The sequence below is a fragment of the Solanum tuberosum genome, unplaced genomic scaffold (assembly GCF_000226075.1).
Source record: "Solanum tuberosum cultivar DM 1-3 516 R44 unplaced genomic scaffold, SolTub_3.0 scf00011, whole genome shotgun sequence".
Lineage (NCBI taxonomy): Eukaryota > Viridiplantae > Streptophyta > Magnoliopsida > Solanales > Solanaceae > Solanum > Solanum tuberosum.
The window spans coordinates 1988114-2015188 of NW_006238938.1; positions in this window are offsets into that span (position 1 = coordinate 1988114).

Genomic DNA, 27075 nt, shown 5'->3' on the forward strand with positions numbered 1-27075 from the left:
CCTTCTACCAAAAGCTTTTCGAGTAGCCATATCTTGTAGAGAATTCGATAAGGATTAGGAGAGAGACTTTATAGATTTAAACTCTATCGCACGACTTTAGATTAGTGAAAGAAATGGAGTTTCCTAATCATCTTGTATCCTCTCATTCATAAAGGTGGCGCGCTTCATACTCATGAACAAGACTCTACTCGACGTGGCTTATAAGACATCCTAGGACCATTCTAAACATTGTGCTCTGATTATCAAGTTTGTCACGACCCAGTGGTACCCCCTAGATGTAACATGGTGTATAGAACCCCAAAGGACCCCATACAAACCACTTAGCTTTCATAACATAAGAAATAGAACAGTAGAAGTAAAACAATAGTCCAAGTCCAATAATTTTTATAAAAGAAAAGCGGAATTCTAAAACACTTGTCTCAATAGCCATCTAGTACAATAGAATGAAATTAGGCCTAGCTCATACATCATGTCCAAAACTAAAATACAAGAAGTAAAGTGAAGCAATGACAATTCTTCCTCGAAGCATGAGGACTAACAAACGCTCAGCTGCGATCACAGAAACCAAACAGCCCGACCCTTCGTGAACGCAGACAAGCCCCCTGCGAACGTGAAGGTCAATAACTCAACCTTCGACGAATGTGGCTAAGGGATCATGTTCTTGGAGATTAGAGCACTCAACCCTTTATGAACACAAACAAGGCTCCATGAACATAAAGAAAGACACTAGATAAAACAACAACAGAACATCAAGACACCAAAAATTCTTTGAAAGGACCATAGATATTTGTGTGGAATCTCGTACACCAACCAAATATGCTACTCAACTAAATTCGATGTTCTAGACTTAATGGATCCATTGAAATATAGATTCAAGCTATTTGTGACCAGGCACCCATTAAAATCACAATAAATTAACTTTAAACCAAAAAGAAAAAATTACCCCTAAAACCTCTGAAAATTGAACCACGGTCTCATCTAGCCGTAAAATCACCTCCTAAATTCAACGGAATTGATAGAAATCCATCTGAGCACCCGAACTCTGAATCTTTCCAATTTGGGCTATGAATACAAAGGAATTAAAATAGAAAAGTACCTGGATACGAGCTCCGCACCAACCGATGTTTAAACCAAATTGGAAACTTTTATTCAAACTTCAAAAACTTACAAAGAAAATATGACAAAGAGAGAGAGATATCAGAGAGAGAGGGTTCTAAAACCTGCCACTTAACTAAAACATATATCCTCTTATATAGAGGTTGGAAAAACAAAACGAATAAAAAGGGTGGCCCATAATCTTTACAATGGCCAATAAAGAAATGATAAGGCCGACATACCAACGTGGCCTTCTAATTATTTCCACTGGCCGACATTACGTTCAGCTTCCACTTATCTTTATTAAGGATGATTCCTTACTTTATTAAAGTTTCTTGTCGTATTACCCCTATTATTTGGTGGGGTCTTCTTCATGCTTTGCCTTTGCCTTTGCAGGTGGCTTTGTCAGAGGATTCCCCCACTTGCTCTTTGAATTTAGCAAAAAGAGCATCAATATCCACTTCTTCTATGTTATGATCACTTTGGGCTTCTCCCACCATGCATGCCTCATCCTCTTGATTGGTGTGGTTTGTTGAAGACATGGAAATATCATCTCCAATATCTATTTCAAGGTTTTTTATCAAGTCTTTTTTTACTTCTTCCATGTATAATGCTATTGATTCTGATTTGGATATTACTCCCTTCTTCATATGGAGTTTCCTCGTAATATGAGTAAAAGGACTTATAGTTTCTTCATATGATTTGGATGAATCCCTGGCATGGTATTTATCAATTGTATTATTTATTAAATCCAAAGTTTCTTGACCATGAATCTTCCCTTCAAGGTCTTTATGAACCAATTTGTTCCAAAACTTTGTATAAAAAGTCCTCTGTAAGTATAGGAATCCTTCAGAAGTAGTATTAACTTCTACTGACCATTTCATAATTCATGGAATAGAAAATTCTGTAAAGAAATACATCAATGACATTCCTTAAAAGAATATATTATCTCTTTGTAAACTCATTAGTTTAGGGGATATATCAATCCACTCAGAGTATAAACTTTTGTATTGTTCAAGTAAAATCTTTACCGAAGGACCATATAAAGTCCACCACTTGCAGAACCAATTTGGAATTTGCCTGTCAAAAACATTCGAACATACTTTTATAAATCAAGAATGTTTCTTATTAGAATTCTCGTATAACAAAGTTTTATTAAAGCTATCAACATAATCCCAGTAATTATATTTTACTGTGATTTTTTGTTCAGGGTGGATATAATCCAATTCCTTTAATGGGCTCATTCCCCATTCTTCAGGTGTTAGAATCTTTTTTATTATGATCTTTGAAAAGTTATAAACATTTCTTGTATTAGCTGGGTAGAAGTGTTGAAACTCAGAAGACCCTGTAGCTGAGAGTATTATCTCATAGTTCATCCTGTATTTATAAACAGTTGATGTATAACATACCGTATCCAAATATCTGGACATTACCTGCCATGGTTCATTTTTCCATTTTAGGTCACTGTTTTCTAGTAGAAGTATAACTTCCCTTTTATCATTTAAATCAAATACTTCCGTATTTTCTTCATCCATGAGGACGGTGGAATAAGCTGGAGGATTATCATCCTTTGCTTTTTTTGATTGTATAAAATCCATAAATTCCTTGTACATAGGATGGTTTGTATCAAAACCACTACTGCTTGTAGCAGCAATATTGCTCGCTATCAGTTGCTTATTTCTGATCTGAGCAAGGATATGACCTCATTTTCTTCCTCCGGCTGCGCCACGTCCTCTTCCCCTTCTTGAGGGGGACCATGATGGTCTCATCCTCAAAAGAGAAATAACTATTAGTTTAAATATTCTCTTGGAAGAAAATCAGGAAGACTATTATCTTCTCCTTTCTTATAATGAATTTCAAAATCAAAAGGAGCTAATAAAGCTTGCCATCTTGCAAACATTTGTTTAGAAACATCATGTTTACAATCTTTATTAAACATAAACTTAGCAGCTTGATAATCAGTTTTTATAAGAAACTTTTGATTATAAAGATCGCCTTGAAATTTCAAAACACTTTTTACGATAGCCAAAATCTCTTTAGCTACAGTAGCATAATTTTTCTGGGCCGCGTTCCATTTCCCAAAATAGAATTGGACAATATAATGTTGCTTATTGTCAGGGAAATATTGTGTTAGAACACCACCATATCCTATTTCTGAAGCATCCGTTTCGACCGTCTTTTCCCAATTTTGATTGGCCAATGTGAGACAAGGGAGATTCTTAACCTTCTCCTTAATCTTCTTGATAGCTTCAGTATGATCATTTGACCAAGTTTTTGGGTTATTCTTAAGCCTGTCGTAAAGTATAACTCTATCAAAAGTTAAATACTTTATAAAAGGAGCGACATAATTTAGACTTCCAAGAAATTTCTGCAATTGAGCTTTATTAGTGCTAACATCAGGAAATTTAGAAGCAAACTCTATACTCCTATTAATAGGCTGCTGATATTAGCTTTCTAAATAAAATGGCCTAAAAATCTGAATTTTGTTTGAAATAAAGACATTTTTGGACTAGATAGTACCAGCAATATTGTTGCTACAAGGAGTAGTGGTTTTGATACAAACCATCCCATGTACAAGGAATTTATGGATTTTATACAATCAAACAAAGCAAAGAATGATAATCCTCCAGCTTATTCCACCATCCTCATGGATGAAGAAACTACAAAAGTATTTGATTTAAAAGATAAAACAGAAGTTATACTTCTACTAGAAAACAGTGACCTAAAATGGAAAAATGAACCATGGCATGTAATGTCCAGATATCTAGATACGGTATGTTATACATCAACTGTTTATAAATACAGGATGAACTATGAGATAATACTCTCAGTTATAAGGTCTTCTGAGTTTCAACACTTCTACCCAGCTAATACAAGAAAGGTTTATAACTTTTCAAAGATCATAATAAAAAAGATTCTAACACCTGAAGAATGGGGAATGAGCCCATTAAAGGAATTGGATTATATCCACCTAGAACAAAAAGTCACAGTAAAATATAATTATTGGGATTATGTTGATAGCTTTAATAAAGCTTTGTTATAAGAGAATTCTAATAAGAAACATTCTTGGTTTATAAAAATATATTCAAATGTTTTTGACATGCAAATTCCTAATTGGTTCTGCAAGTGGTAGACTTTATATGGTCCTTCGGTAAAGATTTTACTTGAACAATACAAAAGTTTATACTCTGAGTGGATTGATATATCCCCTAAACTAATGAGTTTACAAAGAGATAATATATTCTTTGAAGGAATGTCATTGATGTATTTCTTTACAGAAATTTCTATTCCATGAATTATGAAATGGTCAGTAGAAGTTAATACTACTTCTGAAGGATTTCCATGCTTACAGAGGACTTTTTATACAAAGTTTTGGAACAAATTGATTCTTAAAGACCTTGAAGGGAAGATTCATGGTCAAGAAACTTTGGATTTAATAAATAATACAATTGATAAATACCATGCCAGAGATTCATCCACATCACATGAAGAAACTATGAGTCCTTTTACTCATATTACGAGGAAACTCCATATGAAGAAGGGAGTAATATCCAAATCGGAAGCCATAGCATTATACATGGAATAAGTCAAAAAAGACTTGATAAAAAACCTTGATATAGATATTGGAGATGATATTTCCCTGTCTTCAGCAAGCCACACCAATCAAGAGGATGATGCATGCATGGCGGGAGAAGCCCAAAGTGATCATAGCATAGAAGAAGTGGATATTGATGCTCTTTTTGCTAAATTCAAAGAGCAAGTGGAGGAATCCTCCGACAAAGCCACCTGCAAAGGCAAAGGCAAAGCATGAAGAAGACCCCCCCAAATAATAGGGGTAAAAGGACAAGAAACTTTAATAAAGTAAGGAATCATCCTTAATAAAGATAAGTGCAAGCCGAAAGTAATGTCGGCCAGTGGAAACAATGAGAAGGACACGTTAGTATGTCGGCTTTATCGTTTATTTATTGGTCATTGTAAAGATTGTGGGCCACATTTTTTATTCATTTTGTTTTTCCAACCTCTATATAAGAGGATGTATGTTTTAGTTAAGGGGCAGGTTTTAGAACCCTCTCTCTGATATATCTCTCTCTTTGTAATATTTTCTTTGTAAGTTTTTGAAGTTTGAATAAAAGTTTCCAATTTGGTTTAAAGATCAGTTGGTGCGGAGCTCGTCACCAGGTACTTTTCTATTTGACTTCTTCCATGTATAATGCTATGGTTTCCGATTTGGATATTACTCCCTTCTTCATATGGAGTTTCCTCGTAATATGAGTAAAAGGACTCATAGTTTCTTCATATGATGTGGATGAATCCCTGGCATAGTATTTATCAATTGTATTATTTATTAAATCCAAAGTTTCCTGACCATGAATCTTCCTTTCAAGGTCTTTGTGAACCAATTTGTTCCAAAACTTTGTATAAAAAGTCCGACATCATAAAAACCTTTCAAGTAGATAACCCATTTGGGAAATTCATTTCAGATTCAGTTATATCAAGATCTGAAACAGGTCTAGTAATATTATTTTTATCAATTTTAATATTGTCACATCTATAATTTTCTCTAATATGAGAAGTAGATTCTCTAGAAGAAACTTGAATAATATAATCAACAGGAGAGATATAAGAAGAATCAAATCTAGTTAGTCTAGAATAAATGCTACGACTATCAAACTTATTAGGCAAAATAATCGAGTCAGAAAATTATATTTTTACAGTTCCATCATCAGACTGTTCAATTTCTAAAATATCTTCGTTGATATTATTTTTAGGAGGGGCTGCTCCCTCAATAACCCATTCTTGTGGGAAATCAATCTCTTCCCACTTAATCGGTCTTCGAATGACAACCTTAGATTTTCCAAAATTAGTTTCTATAAGAATAGTCTCATTTTTTAAATCAATCATTTTGCACATAGGATTTAAAGTATGTAAAAGCCCCTTCGTTTGAGAGGTTTACCTGAAAGCTTTATAGCAGCTTTAAGAGATGGTAGAAATCATAACTGGAAGAAATCCCTTATAGGGACAATTCAAACTAGTCTTGCTTATGGACCAGTTTATTTTAATGCTTATCCTCATCTGCAGATTTCTTTGCAGGATGAGAATTCATTAAGTTCTCTTATGTTAAATTTTAAACTTCATGGTTATGATTATATTCCTGGAACTGAAGTTGTTTGCATCTGTTATAGAATTTATTATAAGCTTTTACATAATTTAAATCCTATGTGCAAAATGATTGATTTCAAAAATGAGACTATTCTTATAGAAACTAATTTTGGAAAATCTAAGGTTGTCACTCGAAGACCGATTAAGTGGGAAGAGATTGATTTCCCACAAGAATGGGTTATTGAGGGAGCAGCCCCTCCTAAAAATAATGTCAACGAGGAGATTTCAAAAATTGAACAGTCTGATGATGGAACTGTAAAAATTAAATTTTCTGACTCGATTATTTTGCCTAATAAGTTTAATAGTCGTAGCATTTCTTCTAGGCTAACTAGATCTGATTCTTCTTATATCTCTCCAATTAATTGTATTGTTCAGGTTCCTTCTAGAGCATCTACTTCTCAGATTAGAGAAAATTATAGATGTGACAATATTAAAATTGATAAAAATAATATTACTAGACCTATTTCAGATCTTGATATAACTGAATCTGAAATGAATTTCCCAGATGTGTTATCTACTTGAAAGGTTTTTATGATGTCTAAAAAACCCATTGACTTTAGTCCGGGATCACCGGCAAGAAAGAAGATTTCTAAATAATTTCAGGAATCTAAATGGAAACAGTTTCGAAAATGGTTTTTCAAAAACTTTGATAAAGAAGAACAAAAGAATTTTCAAGAAGAATTTTATAATGATCTGATTGGAACAAAGAAAAATGTGATTATTTCTTTTGTTCCTTGGTTTATGTGCAAACATGTTCATAACTTTATCTCTGTTATAGAAAACGATTTTACTCTAAGTAATGGAGAAATTACTAAATCAATATTTCCCCACTAAAATCTTTCCAAATTAATAAAAATGATAAAATTGTGAATTTTAATGTTTTTTCTAAATTATTTGAAAATGATATTGCTTTAGTTACAACCCAGCATATTCATGCCATGATTAAGCAGAATAATTAAGCCAATTTCTATATGAGTATATTAGGAGAACATATTGTTACTCTTCATGATAAAGTTGATAAACTAATCTCTCATCTCAATTCCAATCATAAAGGTTAAGGTATAGTTACTCAACCCAGCATCCAGCCTCCCCCGGAGATTGAGGATTTCAAATTGAAAGACTTCTCTGATTTAGAGAATTTCTTAGAAAGAACTTTCAAAGGTAATAACATTAAACCTCTAAAGGTTAATAACCAGGAAAGAGGAAAAAGTAGTAAGAAGATGGAGGTTCCTGACGAGATTAATAAAATCTTAGAAAATATGCAAGGAAACCAGTTCAAAGGATGTACTACTATCCTAGTCCTACTCCCCAAGATGTACTCATGGAAGAACATGAACATATTATAACTAATAGTTATAATGGGAAAGAGATTTATGAATGGAATATTGATGGTTATACAGATCGACAGATTTATACAACTGTACATAGAATGCTAATGTACAGTACCATCTGCAGAACTAACAAAAATTCTGATAAGACTATTGCATATATGATAACTGCGGGATTTACCGGCCAATTAAAAGGTTGGTGGGATAACTATCTCAATCAACAGCAAAGGGATACCATTCTCCAAGCAGTCAAGCAAGAAGGACAGAAGGTTACCCAAAATGTTGTTTATACTTTGGTTCTAAATATTATAGAACATTTTTCAGGAAGATGGTTAGATAATAGTGAGACCATTAGAACTTTGCTTCAAAACCTAAGGTGTAAGACTCTTACGTCGTTCAGGTTTTATAAAGATGTTTTCTTATGCAGAGTTATGGAACTACCAGAGTGTAATAGCACTCATTGGAAATCCAAATTTATCGATGGATTGCCTTCCCTCTTTGCTGAAAGAGTGAGGAAAACACTCAGAGGTGAAGGGGTTAGTATCAAATATGATGATTATACTTATGGAAAGTTGATTAGTGTATGTGTGCAGAAAGGAATTTCCTTATGCAATGAGATCAAGTTGAATCAACAGATTAAAAGGCATCGTCTAAATGAAACACAACAATTGGGAGAATTTTGTGAGAAATTTGCTCTAGATATCCCCAAGTCTGCTTCTATAGAAAGAAAGGAGAAGCATAAGGAAAAACACTCTTCCAAGAGTAGATCTCGAAAGGATTATCAGGAATGGAAGAAAAAAAGGATAGAAAAAAAAGAGTGAAGAGCTGAAGGAAGGAAAAGTGAAAAAAGATTTTATAAATCTAAACGCAGATATGACAAGTCGGATACTTGCCACAAATGTGGAAGATTCGGACACTATGCAAGAGATTGCAAGGTCAAGGAAAAGATTAAAAGCTTTTACATAGAGGATAGTCTTAAAGATTTACTCTACAAAATAATGTTGAACTCTGGTTCAGAAGAATCAGGTTCAGATTATAGCAGCCAGGAAGAATCCTCTACTAGTGAGGACCTCAAAGCTCTTCACCAAGAAGGTTATATGTCTTCAGAAGAGGATTGCTTACCTTTTCAATAAGGATTGGAATGTGACAAGGAAGGAGAAGAAGAGGATGATCTTTATAAGATCTATTCTCAGTTTAAGGAAATGAGTATCAATGTCATTGATAATGACAAAATAATAGAACTCTTACAAACAGTCAAGGATTCGGAAATAAGTGCTCCAATTATTGATAAGATCAGTAATACTACATCTACCTCTAAGAATGATACTATAGAGGAGATCCCTACGAGAGAAGGTTCATATACCATGGCTGAGGTTCAAAATCTATTGCTAGAAAGGAGGAAACTTATAAGTTCCCCTACTATGATCGGTGATCTAAAACAATAGATTAATAATCTCAGAGAAGACATTCAAAGGCTTAAAGAAAAGAATGTCATCATAGAGGTTCGACTTGATAGTTTCGAAACCCGAAAGGCTTTGAGTAATAACTCAGCATCTTCATCCTCTTGTGAAGGAGAAAGCAATAATCTTGATTTTCTTAAAAACATGAATTTTGGAAATTCAAAAGGTGATTTTCTACAAAGCCTAAAAGCTTTTACTTCTCAAAAATTTTATACAAAAATTACTCTTTTAATAGATTATAATTATGAAAAAGAATTTATTGCTCTTATTGATAGTGCAGCTAATTTAAATTGTATTCAAGAAGGATTAATACCTTCAAGATATTTTCATAAAACTACTCATTGTCTTCGTTCTGCAAATGGTAGTAAGATGAATATTGAATTTAAACTACCTAAAGCTTTTATTTGTAAAGGAAAGAATTGTGTCCCTCAAAGCTTTGTTTTAGTAAAAGATATCACAAACCAAATTATTTTGGGCATACCTTTTATAAATGATATTTTTCCCCTTACTTATTGGGATAATGAAAAAATTATTGGTACTTGGAATAACAAGCCTTTTATACTTGAGTTTATTACAAAACCTTTTACGAGGATGATCAATAAATTAACCTCAAAAATGATTTTAAAAAATAACCAGGTCAGCTTCTTAAAGGGTGAGATCAATAGCATTGAAGTTGATAATGTTCTCCAGAATCCTAAATTACAGGATAAGATTGCTATATTACAGAATCAGTTATCCATTGAGATATGCGGAGATCATCCAAATGCTTTTTGGAATATAAAGAAGCGTGTAGTAAGTCTCTCATATGAAGATAGCTTTATTGAGGATAATAGTCCTACAAAAGCAAGACCTTGCCAGATGAATTCTGATTATCTGGAACTATGCAAAAAGGAAATTGAGTCTTTGCTTCAGAAAAGGCTTATAAGGCATTTCAAGTCTCCATGGTCTTGTACATCGTTTTATGTTAATAAACATGCAGAGCAAGAAAGGGGTTCCCCCAGGTTAGTCATCAATTATAAACCACTTAAAAAATCACTCAGATGGATCGGGTATCCTATTCCTAATAAGAAGGATTTATTAGATAGGGTTTATGATGCCATAATATTTTCCAAGTTTGACTTGAAATTAGGTTATTGGCAGATCTAGATAGCGGAGTCGGACAGGTTTAAAACCGCTTTCAATGTCCCTATGGGTCAGTATGAATGGAACATTTTGCCATTTGGTTTAAAGAACACTCCATCAGAATTCCAATGGATCATGAATGACATATTTATGCCTTATAGTAATTTCATTATAGTTTATATAGACGATATTCTAGTATTTTCAAAAAATATAGAAACTCATTTTAAGCATCTTGATTTTTTCAAGAAAATCATTATTCAAAATGGTTTAGTACTATCTAGTCCAAAAATGGCTTTATTTCAAACAAAAGTCAGATTTTTATGCCATTTTATTGAGAAAGGTAATATCATCCCTATTAATAAGAGTATAGAGTTTACTTCTAAATTTCCTGATGTTATCACTAATAAAACTAAATTGCAGAGATTTCTTGGAAGTCGGAATTGTGTCGCTCCTTTTATAAAGGATTTAGCTATTGATACAGCTATACCTTACGACAGGCATAAGAATAACCCAAAAACTTGGTCAAATGATCATACTGAAGCTATCAAGAAGATTAAGGAAAAGGTTAAGAATCTCCCTTGTCTCACGTTGGCCAATCAAAATTGGGAAAAGACGGTCGAAACGGATGCTTCAGGTATAGGATATGGTGGTGTTCCAACACAATAGTGCCCTGACAATAAGCGACATTATATTGTCCAATTCTATTCTGGGAAATGGAATGCGGCCCAGAAAAATTATGCTACTGTAGCTAAAGAGATTTTGGCTATCGTAAAAAGTGTTTTGAAATTTCAAGGCGATCTTTATAATTAAAACTTTCTTATAAAAACTGATTGTGAAGCTGCTAAGTTTATGTTTAATAAAGATTGTAAACATGATATTTCTAAACAAATGTTTGCAAGATGGCAAGCTATATTAGCTCCTTTTGATTTTGAAATTCATTATAAGAAAGGAGAAGATAATAGTCTTCATGATTTTCTTACAAGAGAATATTTAAACTAATAGTTATTTCTATTTTCAGGATGAGACCATCATGGCCCCCCTCGAGAAGGAGAAGAGGATGTGGCACAGCCAGAGGAGGAAGAGGAGGTCATATCCTCGCTCAGATCAGAAATAAGTAACTGATAGCAAGCAATATTGCTGCTACAAGCAGTAGTGGTTTTGATAAAAACCATCCCATGTACAAGGAATTTATGGATTTTATACAATCAAAAAAAGCAAAGGATGACAATCCTCCAGCTTATTCCACCATCCTCATGGATGAAGAAACTACAAAAGTATTTGATTTAAATGATAAAAGGGAAGTTATACTTCTACTAGAAAATAGTGACCTAAAATGGAAAAATGAACCATGGCAGGTAATGTTCAGATATCTGGATACGGTATGTTATACATCAACTGTTTATAAATACAGGATGAACTATGAGATAATACTCTCAGCTACAGGGTCTTCTGAGTTTCAACACTTCTACCCAGCTAATACAAGAAAAGTTTATAACTTTTCAAAGATCATAATAAAAAAGATTCTAACGCCTGAAGAATGGAGAATGAGCCCATTAAAGGAATTGGATTATATCCACCCTGAACAAAAAGTCACAGTAAAATATAATTACTGGGATTTTGTTGATAGCTTTAATAAAGCTTTGTTATAAGAGAATTCTAATAAGAAACATTCTTAGTTTATAAATATATGTTCGAATGTTTTTGACAGGCTAATTCCAAATTGGTTCTGCAAGTGGTGGACTTTATATGGTCCTTTGGTAAAGATTTTACCTGAACAATACAAAATTTTATACTCTGAGTGGATTGATATATCCCCTAAACTAATGTGTTTACAAAGAGATAATATATTCTTTGAAGGAATGTCATTGATGTATTTCTTTACAGAATTTTCTATTCCATGTATTATGAAATGGTCAGTAGAAGTTAATACTACTTCTAAAGGATTCCCATGCTTACAGGGGACTTTTTATACAAAGTTTTGAAACAAATTGGTTCATAAAAACCTTGAAGGGAAGATTCATGGTCAGGAAACTTTAGATTTAATAAATAATACAATTGATAAATAGCATGCTAGGGATTCATCCACATCATATGAAGAAACTATGAGTCCTTTTACTCATATTACGAGGAAACTCCATATGAAGAAAGGAGTAATATCCAAATCGGAAGCCATAGCATTATACATGGAAGAACTCCAAAAAAGACTTGATAAAAAACCTTGATATAGATATTGGAGATGATATTTCCATGTCTTCAGCAAGCCACACCAATCAAGAGGATGATGCATGCATGGCGGGAGAAGCCCAAAGTGATCATAGCACAGAAGAAGTGGATATTGATGCTCTTTTTGCTAAATTCAAAGATCAAGTGGAGGAATCCTCCAACAAAGCCACCTGCAAAGGCAAAGGCGAAGCATGAAGAAGACCCCACCAAATAATAGGGGTAATACGACAAGAAACTTTAATAAAGTAAGGAATCATCTTTAATAAAGATAAGTGCAAGCCGAAAGTAATGTCGGCCAGTGGAAATAATGAGAAGGCCACTTTAGTATGTCGACCTTATCGTTTCTTTATTGGCCATTTTAAATATTGTGGGCCACCCTTTTTATTCGTTTTGTTTTTCCAGCCTCTATATAAGAGGATGTATGTTTTAGTTAAGGGGCAAGATTTTAGAGCCCTCTCTCTCTCTGATATATCTCTCTCTCTTTGTAATATTTTCTTTGTATGTTTTTGAATTTTGAATAAAAGTTTTCAATTTTGTTTAAACATCGGTTGGTGCGGAGCTCGTCTCCAGGTACTTTTCGATGTTAATTCCTTTGTATTCGTAGCCCAATGATGGGCTAAACTATTTGTGTTGAACTATATCATACTAAGTTACTATTAGTAGATGGAGTTGTGTCTATTATGAATTGAATTGAAAGGTAGGACTAAGGTCGAATATAAGTAATCCAGGCGTGCTTCGGCATGTTTTATGAAAGGCGTTGTGAAGAGATCTGTTGGATTACCTATTGGATTACCCGTGTGGAGGGTAGACCTAGATAGTAGCAGGATTTCATAAACTTGGCCTAGATTACTGAAAATTCGTAAAAGCCCCTTTAGTCTACTGAACGATCTGACTTGTTATGAATAATAATAATAATAATAATAATAATAATAATAATAATAATAATAATAATAATAATAATAATAATAATAATAATAATAATAATAATAATAATAATAATAATAATAATAATAATAATAATAATAATAATAATAATAATAATAATAATAATAATAATAATAATAATAATAATAATAATAATAATAATAATAATAATAATAATAATAATAATAATAATAATAATAATAATAATAATAATAATAATAATAATAATAATAATAATAATAATAATAATAATAATAATAATAATAATAATAATAATAATAATAATAATAATAAAATAATAATAATATTAACAATAACAATAACAATAACAATAATCACAATAACAATAATAACAATAACAATAATAATAATAACAATAATAATAATAACAATAATAATAATAACAATAATAATAATAATAATAATAATAATAATAATAAACAACAATAATAATAATAATAACAACAATAATAACAACAACAACAACAACAACAACAACAATAATAATAATAACAATAACAACAATAACAATAATAACAATAACAATAATAATAATAACAATAATAATAATAACAATAATAATAATAACAATAATAATAATAATAATAATAATAATAACAATAATAATAAGGAAGTACTTAGCAATGACACATAACATAAACAAGAAACAAGCAACCATCACCTATCTGAAAAGGTTCTTCCCAGACCGTTTGCAGCTCATAATCTAAATATCCACAAATCCCCACCCCTATTATAACACCCAAAAATCATCATACGGCCAACCTTAGCTAATCAAGTTTGTTACTATCCTAAACATCCATAAATATGCGCTCATCTGCCAAGACTACATGCTTGGAAGCCTATACATTCAATCTCTTGACAACTTACAAGGTTTTATGCAAATTAAAGACAATCTAGATACTCAGTAAAGACTAGCCTACCTGGATGCCAAGCAACTCTTGAAGAACTCTAAACACGAATGTCTAGCTCTGTGGGGTGAATCATGGTGTATGTAGGCTAGAATTCCATGGGTTTTGACTTTTATTGGACTGAAATCACTCCTCTCTATTGTTCCCAGGCTTGTAGGACCCTAGGGAGGTTTTGAGTAACCCTCGTCTCTTTCTCCAAAGACAAGTGGGAGGAAAAAAATAAAAAAAATCATATTTTCTAGGGTCTGATTCTGCCATCCCTGCTGTAGAGGCCATGCAACCGTTATAATAATGGCGCAATAGTGCTAAAATCCCCGCTATGGCAAACTGATGTCAACTCTGATCAAATTCATATTCTTAAGTTTTCGTCATGTCATCCCAATTTCAATTGACAACGTAATTCAAAACTTCCTCAGGTTCTGCACAAGGTACCCTTAGAATAACGACATAATAGGTTATTACAACAGATACCAATTTACCTATCATTTATCCCTGAATGATTTTAAAGATGGAAGGAAAGAAAGGCCGATCACAGAATACTATCGCCTAATTTTTACAACAACCCGGGAGAAGTTAAGCCTTATTAGAATTATAGAAAAATAAACACCACCCTCCGAGTACCCAAATCCATTGGTCCTTCCTAATAACAAGGTTAGTGGAATAAACAGGCAAATCAACAAAAAACTATTTCCCGCCCACTCATCTGGATCCCGCTATAATGGCATGACGAGATTCAAAAATAGAAATAAGGGGGAGAGAAATGGGTTATCACCTATTCTCTCCTCTTTTACTTCCAAAAATCACTTTCTCTCCCGATCATTACTCTCCAAACGTCAACATTAAGGTAACAATCAATTCTTTACTCCTCTTACTTTAATTTACACATAATGTTTATCACATTCTAGAATTTGGTTGAACATAATAGAGTTTGGGTTGATTTTTGAATTTCGAAAATGTATTTCTAATTTGATGAATTTGTTGAAACATGGATGTTCCCTTACATTTATAATTCTCCTAGAAAATTCTAGGTGTATGGATTACAACGTATGGGGCCAAGATGGGTCCGAAATAGGGAGGGGAGTTGAAGGGTTGTTCTTAAATAGAAACTTAGATGTAGGCAACATTTAGTAGTTGTAATGCCTTAATTTTTGCATATAGTATTAGTAGGGTACTTTAGGAACACTCATTTGATGTTATTTTGTTGGAGACAGAATTTTTGGATCAAGGAGCACCATTTAAACACCCCTTTGGAGTTCAGAAACGATGAAGGCCACTATAGTGAGAGCCGATGTAGTGGGAATATTCCCAATATGGTGGCCTCGCTATATCGAGAGACCGTAGGCAGCAGCCTCCCAATTCGTCCAAGGGTTGAATTTTCTCTTAAATGCCTTTTTTCTACGTAAGCTTAATAGTTCTAATACACCTAAGACTCAATGGTTGACTCTCCCGAGCAAGAATACCCATTTTTAAGGTTTCCAGATGAGGCTAGCAAGGACCGATACCAATATTACCGGAGAACAAAACTCTATTTTGAGTTGGCATTTGGTATGTGGGTGTGGTAGAGAATGCAAGTACTTTCCATGCTTGACTGTAGGAGTTTGGTTGGGACCCGCTGGTTAAGGCTTCCCTTTCTGCGCATTTGGTTTGGGATAGAGAGTTTTATGCCCTCCTACCTACTATGTTGTAACACCTCGAAAATTTATAAGTTAAATTGGAAAGAAAAAGTTGTAGATTTTCTACTAGTGCAGGTTCTACGAGCCTATATACGAACCGTATAAGGTGCTACAGTGTGTAGAAGGTATTCGTAGAAGTGGTCTTGAAAGTTGGTCAATTTTAAATTTCTGAACTTTTCCTACAGACTATTAGGAAGGTTCGTAGAAGGCTTTATGGCATGTAGGAAGTGGTCCATAGAATATGTTCCTAACTTGGTGGATTATTTTTGAAAGTGGGTTCCAATGAGAGGGTCCTACGGCCTATTGAAAGGTCTACGGACCACAGAAGGGAATCGTGGAAGGTGATTGGATTTCTAGAATTTAGTATCTCATTCTACGGATGAATAATATCGCGCGTAAAAGTTCCTACGACCGTAGGTATGTTTGTAGGGTCCCTCAAGAAGTTTTAAGTTAGGATTACCTCGGTCTTTTCGTACCTTTTCAACCCCTAAACTATGTCGTTTTGAGCTTATAAGTCATATCACTGATTTTAGCCTTCAGAATCTACACATTCCTTCTCATTCACTCAAAACCCCGAAATCCCTCAAGTTCATCTCTCCAAATTCTCTCTAATGCTCAATAACGATTTCTAGGATTCTTCAAGTCTCCTCTTTCAAGCTAAAGGCTAGGGCTCTTCGAAGGTATGAGGGACTTTATCAATGTACTATTTCAACCATTGAGTCCCAAGATTTTTCTAGTTGTCTTCAATAAATTCCATCAAATTTCTATTGTTCATGTTTCTTCATAAGTTCAATTGTGTATGACCAAATTCATCCTATTTGATCTTATTATGCATGATTCTACCTAAAGTGTATATTTTCAATGAATTTTATATGAACCTATGATTTGTGCCTATTTTATGAATACGAACTATGTCTTGAGATTATGCATGCAACGTGAAAGTGAGCAATTTATGAACTAAGGATGCTTTAGATGAAAAATCAATATGATTTTATGAAAATTTTGATTCTCAATTGGATTGTTTTCAATATGAATGATGATCATGATTTTTGATGCTTTAGATAATTGTTGTTATGAACATGTTATGAAATCATGGTTTTAGAAGGAGCTATTCTACGTTATGAAGTTTAAGGTTGGAATGGTATTACTAGATTCTTACCTTTCCAAGTATTATGATTATGCTTATCTCCTTTTGGAGCTTACTTAGCACCGAGAGGGCTATGGGATGGAGGCTCCCCGGTTAGTAGAGGGTAGGTATTCAGTAGTAATCCTATTGTCCCCTAACTAAGTTCCCCCGTAGGCCTTAGTCTTAATTGACTCTAGATAGTGGATCCACCTAAGCTAATGAATATGGTTTTTACCTTGGCTAGATGGACAATAGCTTTTTGGTGTGGAAAAGAGACTAGATTACATGTTATATCTAGCATAATCTATGTCGGTTATTAATAAGCCTCCTACATATAATTATGTTTTAATCTCAAAGACTTATACTTCAACTTATTAAAAAGATTTTATAAAGATTTTAAATGACCTTGTCTCATTACTTATGATTTTAGCTTATCATGCTTTGATATCTTGTAATTGGTCCTGCATTTCCACGATTTCAATATTTATCATGCTTATGTCTCTTTTATGCATTTATCTCATACTCAGTACATTCCATGTACTGGTGCATACTATTTCTCGTGCCTATGTTTTCTTATAACATAGGGTCAGGCGTTCCTCCACACGCTCGAGGCTAGTGGATTGATTCAGCTTGAGTTTTTGTAAGTCCTCATGGTTCGAGGGCCTTGCCAAATATGTTGCTTTTCATTTCTTGTCTTTTCAATTTCTGACTTATTTGGTGAGCTAGGGTATTGTCCTAGCCACACTATGATATTATAGGCTTATTGTCAAACATAGTGTATGTCACACCTCAAATCCCATTAAGACGGACATGCACCTGATGCCCTAAAGGCCCGAGAGAACCAACATGTAACCTGTGTTTACTATGCATATAACTATGACAATTTTGTGACAAGTTCACATAGGGTGCAGCGATACAAACCAACATAAGTAGACCCAAAACTTATACACAAGACTTGGCCGTTGAGGCCACAACTTGTTAAGACGCAACTGAACCATATATATATATATATAAGTCTACAAAGCCTCTAAAAGATAGAAAACCTTAGAGTAGGTCGGGACAGACCCCACCTTACCCTTAACTACGATACAATTCCAAAATGAATCTACCAAGGACTCAGTAAAGCTCTGAATCAACCTGGAGCTCACCAAAAGTAGTTGATTGTCATGTGCTCCTATTGAAGAGGTCTACTAGCTGGAGTACATGTGCATGCAGCATGAAATGCAGCGTCCCCCCTCAAATCCCATTAAGACGGACAGGCACCCGATGCCCTAAAGGCCCGAGAGAACCAACATGTGACCTGTGCTTACTATGCATGTAGATTAAAATTTTGTGACAAGTTCGCCAAGGACGCAGCGATACAAACCGACGTAAGTAGACCCAAAACTTATATACAAGACTTGGCCGTTGAGGCCACAACTTGTTAAGACGCAACTGAACCATATATATATATATATAAGTCTACAAAGCCTCTAAAAGATAGAAAACCTTAGAGTAGGTCGGGACAGACCCCACCTTACCCTTAACTACGATACAATTCCAAAATGAATCTACCAAGGACTCAGTAAAGCTCTGAATCAACCTGGAGCTCACCAAAAGTAGTTGATTGTCATGTGCTCCTATTGAAGAGGTCTACTAGCTGGAGTACATGTGCATGCAGCATGAAATGCAGCGTCCCCCTCGAGGGACATCAGTACGAAAAAATATACAGGAGATAGCTTTGGTATCAAAGATGTTGATTTGAGACTTATATTCTCATGTTACTTTATTCTTAGTATATGTTTATTTCAAGTGGCTTGTTTAGGATCTCTCGTGACTCTATTCACCATATTACATCTAGGAGATAGCTTGGGTCATAACAAACTTAGTATTTAAATCATCAGGTTTTAGAGAGTTCTAGGTTTTTGACAAGCCACATTTAGTAGATTCTTGTTCACAAGTATGAAGCGCACCATATTTATGAATAAAAGGCTACGAGACATTTAAGAAATACTTCACTTCTTTCATAATCCTAAGTTGTGCGGCAGATGTCATATCCGCGCTATGATATTAGAGGCTTATTGTCTGACATGGTGTATTTCCACTTATGAGTTGTTCACTATTTGGTATCGAAGATGTTGATTTGAGACTTATATTCTCGGTTTACTTTATTCTTAGTATATGCTCATGTCAAGTGGCTTGTTTAGGGTCTCTTGGGACTTTATGCACCATGTCACCTCTAAGGGGTAGCGTGGGTCGTGACATGTGTGTTGGGATGACCCCAAACCTATCATTTGCATCCAAGGAAACGACATCTCCATGGGTGTGCAGACTATAAATGAGGTTCTAGATATGTCAGAGGTTTCAAATGTAGACTATAAGGCTAGACTAACGGGGGTGCACACCAAGTCATTGCAGGATACGCTAATCGAGGAAAAGTTCAATAGTCACGTTACTAGCCCACCACTAAGGGAATTACTATCCTTTACTTCACTATTGACGCGAACAGATAGTTTATGCTGGTTTTGGAACATTTTAATATTCTTATTAAAATTATGTTGAAGTGACTTTTCCAATTCCTTGGTTTTATACCTGTAAGTAGTCTAGCATGATAGACTAATTACTCATCTTAGTGCATTATTTTTGTCCGTTGAATTTTGGCTTAATTGTCATTCTTCAATATTGATTAATGTTGTTAGAATGTTGGGTAATAATTTGTTGGCCGTTGTGTTATTCTGGCAGAACAAGTAGTGGTCAACTATGAACATTACTCCTCCATATTGAAATCTCATTCTTTATTCCTCCATTATACCTAGTAACCTATGTAACTCCTAGGCCATTTATCTTCACTATTTACTACCCCATTATCTTTCTATTCATTGCAAGGAAGACATCCCCAACTATAAATAGTGGTGATCATCATTTGGTTTGGATACATGAAAAAATATAGAGTGCATAAAGTTTGTGAAAAAGATAGTTCTTATTAGTTGAAGGGAGGTGTTTCTTTTGTGGAGCTTTGGAATCAACTCTTGTCCAGAGTTGTTGAGTTATATTTTGTGATTAGGCTGTTGTATCCTGGAGGGGACAAGTCAAGAAGGACTACTGCTGGACCGGTGAAAAACATTTCTTCTAGTGGGCTTGAATCTCCTTAAAGAGAGCGAGATATTCGCGCCTCAGCCTGAAGAGATTTTTATTTCTTCATTTTGTTTTCAATTGTAATCTTGTATTTTTGTTATTTTGTAATATTTCACTAACAATTTTAAGGAGATTCATAATGGCTACAATTTAAAAAAATCGCGGATATCAAGATGGGAGATCTTAACAAGCCATTTCGGTTCAATGATAACCATTTTCAAGAGATGGAAGGGTAAAGTACTTTTCTACTTATGTCTTCTCAATGTTTCTTATATGTTAACTAAGAAGAATCCTAATAAAGTTGATGATACCTCAATGGATGATGATGAACTTATTTCTCATCATGAGAAAGTGGAAAAGTACAATGGTGATTCCTATAAGTGTCGGTATTATATTCTTAATTGTCTATCTAATAATTTTTATGATTATTATGATAGAACTTACTCTAGTGCAAAGAAAATTTGGAAAGCATTGCAGAGTAAGTAGGATACCGAATAGGCTGGAGCGAAAAAATATACGGCTAGTAGATTTTTACGTTTCCAAATGGTGGACAACAAATCAGTGGTAGACCAAACTCAAGACTTTATAATGATTGTTGGAGATCTCAGGTCCGAGGAGATTAAAATTGGAGATAACCTTAATGTTTGTGGCATAGTAGATAAACTTCCACCTTCTTGGAAGGAATTTCAAAAAACTATGGGCCACAAACAAAAGGAAACTTCTCTTGAAACCTTGATAATGAATATCCGCATGGAAGAAGAGGCAAGGGGACAAGATGCACTTTTACAAACAGAAGAGAGCAACGTCACAACGAAGGTAAATTTAATTACTTCAAATAATGCTACTCCTGAATCTCACAAAAATACTTCTTTGAAGCCTAAGAAGAAAAAATTCAAGAAAAATAATGGTAGACCTCCCAAGAAAAATAATGATGAAAATAATCAAGCACAAAATCAACAAGTTCAAGATAGGGGACCGTGCTTTGTTTGTGGCAAGAGTGGGCATATTGCTCGATTTTGCAGATTCCAGAAATGTGGTCCTAACCCTCAGGCGACGTTACCGAAGAACCTTTTGTGGTGGTGATTACCGACATAAACATCGTTGAGAATGTTGATGGATAGTGGGTTGATTTTGGTGCAAACCGGCATGTCTGTTACGACAAAGATTGGTTTAAAAAATATACTTATTTTGAGGAGCCCAAAACCATCATGCTTGGTAATTCTCACACAACTCAAGTGCTTGGAACGGGAGATGTCGAATTGTGTTTTACTTCTGGAAGGGTATTAACTTTGAAAGATGTACTTTATACTCCTTCCATGAGAAAAAAATTGATATCTAGTTTTCTTCTAAATAAATCAGGCTTTAAATAGATTATTGAATCAGTTCAATATGTAATTGTGAAAAGGGGTATGCTTGTGATGGGATGTTTAAACTGAATGTTGAAATGAATAAAGTTTCTACTTTTGTTTATATGCTTTCTTCTACCAATTTCTGGCATGCTTGTTTTTGTCATATTAATGATCGTTATGTTGGAATCATGAGTAGTTAGGGATTAATCCCAATGGTTAAAAAGAATTTTTAAAAGTGTGAGGCTTGTAGTAAAGCCAAAATCACTAAAAGGCCTCATTTCCAAGTTGTAAGAAAACGATTTTGCAGATTCCAGAAATGTGGTCCTAACCCTCAGGCGACGTTACCGAAGAACCTTTTGTGGTGGTGATTACCGACATAAACATCGTTGAGAATGTTGATGGATAGTGGGTTGATTTTGGTGCAAACCGGCATGTCTGTTACTAAGTTTATATATGTTTACTTGATGAAAAATAAAAGTGATGCTTTTGAAAATTTCAAAACTTACCTCCATGAGGTTGAAAATTAGTTTGGAAGAAAAATAAAAAGAATTAGAAGCGATAGAGGCCGTGAATATGAGTCAAATGAGTTTAATTCTTTTGTTAGATCATTGAGAATAATTCATGGAAGTACTCCTCCTTATTCTCCTTTATCTAATGGAGTAGAGGAAAGGAAAAATAGAACTTTGGATGAATTGACTAATGTCATGCTTATTGAGTCACATGCACCTTTAAATTTATGGGTGAAGTTATCTGAACTACTTGTTATGTGTTGAATCGTGTGCCTCATAAAAAGTCAAAATTGACACCTTTTGAATTGTGAAAGGTTACAAGCCAAGTTTGGGATATCTAAGAGTTTGGGGTTGTCTAGCCTTTGTGCGGCTAATGGATTCCAAGATTACAAAGTTGGGTAAGAAAGTTACTACTCGTGCTTTTCATGGTTATCTTGTTGTCTAGCCTTTGTGAGGCTAATGGATCCCAAGATTACAAAGTTGGGTAAGAAAGTTACTACTTGTGCTTTTCTTGGTTATGCTTCAAATTGTACAGCCTATAGATTTTTTAATCTTGAAGACAATATTATAATAGAATCGGGTGATGCTATCTTTCATGAGAATAAATTCCCTTTTGATTCTAAAATTAGTGGGGGTCAAAGAATTGAACAAAATATTTTGTCAATACCTAGTTCTTCTACTTCTACTTTAAAAATTAAAGAAATTGATAATTTTGAGTTAAGAAGAAGTAAAAGAGTTAGAGTAGAAAAAGATTTTGGTCCTGATTTTTATGTGTTTAATGTTGGAGATGACCCTCTCACTTTGAAAGAAGCATTATCTTCACATGATTATATTTTTTGGAAAGAGGCTGTAAATGATGAAATGGAATCACTGATTTCTAATAAAACTTGGAAGTTAGTTGATTTACCATCGGGTTGTAAAACAATTGGTTGCAAATGGGTCTTACAAAAAAAGTTGAAACCGGATGGATCTATTAATAAATATAAGGCTAGACAGGTTTTAAACAACTAGAAGGCTTAGAATTTTTTGATACTTTTTCACTGGTAACAAGAATTAAATCCATAAGACTTTTAATTGCTATGACTGCATTTTTTTATTTGCAAATTCATCAAATGGATGTAAAAACTGCTTTTTAAAATGAAGACCTAAATGAGGAAATTTATATGGAACAACCCGAGTCTTTTGTTGAAGCAGGCCAAGAAAGCAAAGTGTGTAAACTTACTAAATCCCTATATTGCTTGAAACAGGCACCTAAGCAATGGCATGAAAAGTTTGATTCCTACATGATTGAAAATGGTTTTAAAACAAATGAGTGTTATAAGTGCATAATATCATAAGTCTTGGAATAATTCACATGTGATTATTTGCCTATATGTTGATGATTTATTGATCTTTGGCTCTAACATGAATGTTATTGATAAAGCTAAAACTATTCTTAGAAGCCATTTTGATATGAAAGATCTTGGTGAGGCAAATTTTATTCTTGGAATAAAAATAACAAGAACATGTGAGGGAATTTTCCTTGACTAGTCACATTATGTTGGGAAAAATTTGAAAAAATATAACTTTCATGATTGCAAACATGTTGTAACTCCTTTTGATTCAAGTGTTCACTTATTTCCTGTTAAAAGTGAAAATGATGCAATAAATCAAAAGGAATATGGTAGCATAATCGGAAGTTTGAGATGTGTGACTGATTGCACTAGGCATGATATGGCATATGTAGTAGGAGTACTTGACAGGTTTACAAGCAAGTCAGGTAATGAACATTGGCATGCTATAACAAGAGTTATGAGATATTTAATTAGAACAAAAAATTGTGGTTAGTTCTATAAAAAATATCATGTTGTACTTGAAGGGTTTTCTCATGCAGGTTGGAACACCTTATCAGGTGATTCATGTTCTACTACTGGTTATGTCTTTACTTCAGGTGGTGGTGCTATTTGTTGGGATCAAAAAAGCAAACTATAATTGTTAACTCTACCATAGAGGCTGAACTAATTGCTTTAGCTTCAGCTAGTGAGGAAGCGAATTGGTTAAGAGATTTATTGTTTCAAATACCTTATTTTGAAAAATCAATTCCTCATGTTTTAATTCATTGTGATAGCACCGCTGCAGTTGGTAGAGTTCAAAACCGTTATTACAATGGTAAATCCAGACCTATAAGGAGGAAACACAGTAATGTAAGATCGTATTTGACAAGTGGTACCATTAATGTTGATTATGTCAAATCTTGTGATAAACTTGCAGATCCTCTAACTAAGGCCTTAACAAGATAAAAGTTCTGGAGCACATCGAGGGGGATGGGATTGAAGCCTATAAATCCTTGAGTCATATATGAGGAAACCCAACCTAGGAACTAGAGATCCTATAACCAGGTTCAATGGACAAACAAATCATATGTTACTTGTTGTGAAAAAATGCACTATTTTTTGTCCCTCCCTATGATGTGAGTGCATTGTTTCTTGTAGTAATTGTTGCCAATCTGTATTTAAAACAGAATTACTAATTTCAATAAACTTTGCAGAAACACGAAGTAACCAAAGTTTTAATGAACTAGTAGAAACAGAAGAACATAAATGAATTCTGAACAACTAAAATTTGTAAAACATACCAGAATCTGGAAAAAGACAGAAAGGAAAAGATCAAGCCCAATGAATGCACAGTGTCCCCTTAAGGAAATTATTCCCCTTTAGTATCCGAGGTTTGATTTGGAATATGTCCTCCCAGGATAGAATGATCTCAATCACTAGTGTATTGATACCCAAAACTCTGGTGCCAGTGAACCACTTAACAGCAGTAAAGTACACGAAGAAACTTTGTGCAGAAGAAGAAGAAGAAATTAGAAAAATTCATTTTGAAATAATCTGAAGAATCAATGTATTTATAGGCAAGAGGAACTAGTTTTGAAAGGTTGCAACCCTTTCAGAATCCACACGACCATTCGTGAAAGTTTCCAACCTTTCAAACGGTCATGGCTGTTTCTGAACGTTGCAACCTTTCAGAACAGTTACTTCAAACAGCGGGAAAGGGGTCGCGCGCAGATCCCAGTCGGGTCGGTCAATTAAATGAATAATCGAAACGTTTCAGTTAATTAACTAATTAATTGAAATGTTTTGGCATTTTGTCCATTTAATTTAATTTAATTAATTAAATAAATAATTAACTAAATAATTAAAACAAACTTTGTCCAAAAAATAATCTCTCGATCGATCATTTTCCAAAGCCAAAGCCAAAGCCGAGTCGAGCGAGTAACGACGACGCGAGGGGGGTCCCTCTTTCCAACCCTTTTAACAATTAATAGGAGTGTTTCTATATTTAAACTCTGCTATTTTTCTTTTCACCATCGATGAGGGAGAAATGCATTTTCACTGAAGCATAAGAGGACTTTTCATGTTCCCAACTCTTTAAGTTCCCAACTTTCCAAGTTCCTCTCTTTTCAGCTTCCCTCCATTTCACATTAACTCTTGCTACATACCCAACAATGCCCCACATGAATGGGGAATTGTTATAACATAAGGAATGCACGAACGAGTGTGTACTTGACAAGCAAGGATCAATTACATCTGGATAAGTAGGTTTCCCCTTGGACTTTCCGTAGTGAAGATATGTCGGATATACTAGGTCAATCGGTAGATGCGATATATTTGAACCGTCAAGATTTGGTGTATACCTAGACAACCATATGTCACACAATTAACCCTTTACCGTTTATGGTTCTTACAGTTGTGTTCGTTTCAGCCATGAACACCTCCTAGTTTCATAAGTGTATAGAGAATAGGATTTTGACATAAAATCCTCTTTGAAGCGGCTTACACTTCACACTCACATAGGTAATTTCTAACCGTGTCATCTCGTAGATACACTATTTGGTCAAATCTTCCAAACGAAGTAAATCATTAAAAACTTTAAGCTTTATTAACTCATTAACAAGCCTTAAAATCTTAACCTTGTTCTTGAACATTCTCTTCATCATGAGAACGGATTGAGTTGATTGACAATGTTGAACCGTTAGTCACAACTTTGTTTTTCTGCTTGAATCTAGCTCTTGGGATCTCCAGTCTGCTAGATAGAGTTACCGTCATGCTGACTTGTCCTAAGCCGTAAACCCATTCCCTTAGATGATCTTTCAACTGCCTCTCTCACTAGGCCTTTCGTTAGTGGATCTGACACATTATCGCTTGACTTCACATAGTCAATAGTGATAATTCCACTAGAGAGCAGTTGTCTTATAGTGTTATGTCTCCGTCATATATGACAAGACTTCCCATTGTACATGACGCTCCCTGCCCTACCTATTGTTGTTTAACTATCGCAATGTATGCAAATAGCTCCCACAAGTTTAGGCCAGAATGGAATATCCTCTAAGAAATTCCGGAGCCATTCAGCTTCTTCACTAGCCTTATCTAAAGCAATAAATTCAGATTCCATTATGGAGCGAGCGATACATGTCTGTTTGGATGATTTCCAAGAGGCTGATCCTCCAACAAGTGTAAACACATAACCACTTGTGGATTTTACTTCATTTGACCCGGTGATGCAATTTGCATCACTATATCCTTCAATCACAGCAGGATATTTATTATAATGCAAAGCATAGTGTTGTGTATGTTTCAGATACCCCAACACACGTTTCATTGCCATCCAGAGAGTTTGATTCGGATTACTAGTGAACCGACTCAGCTTACTAATAGCACATGTTATATCTAGTCGCGTACAATTCATAATATACATCAAACTTCCCAATACTCTGGCATATTCCAATTGAGAGTCACTTTCACCTACATTCTTTTGAAATGTAAAGCTTAAATCAATTAGAGTTTTGACAACATTGAAATTCAAGTTCTTGAACTTATCCAATACTCTTTCAATATAATGAGATTGAGAAAATGTTAGTCCCTGAGAAGTTTTGAGAATCTTGATCCCTAAGATCAAATCATCAACTCCTAAGTCCTTCATATCGAACTGGATGGACAGCATGAGCTTAGTAGCATTTATATCGTCAATAACTTTACTCATTATTAACATGTCATCAACATAAAAACAAACAATGACTTCATGAT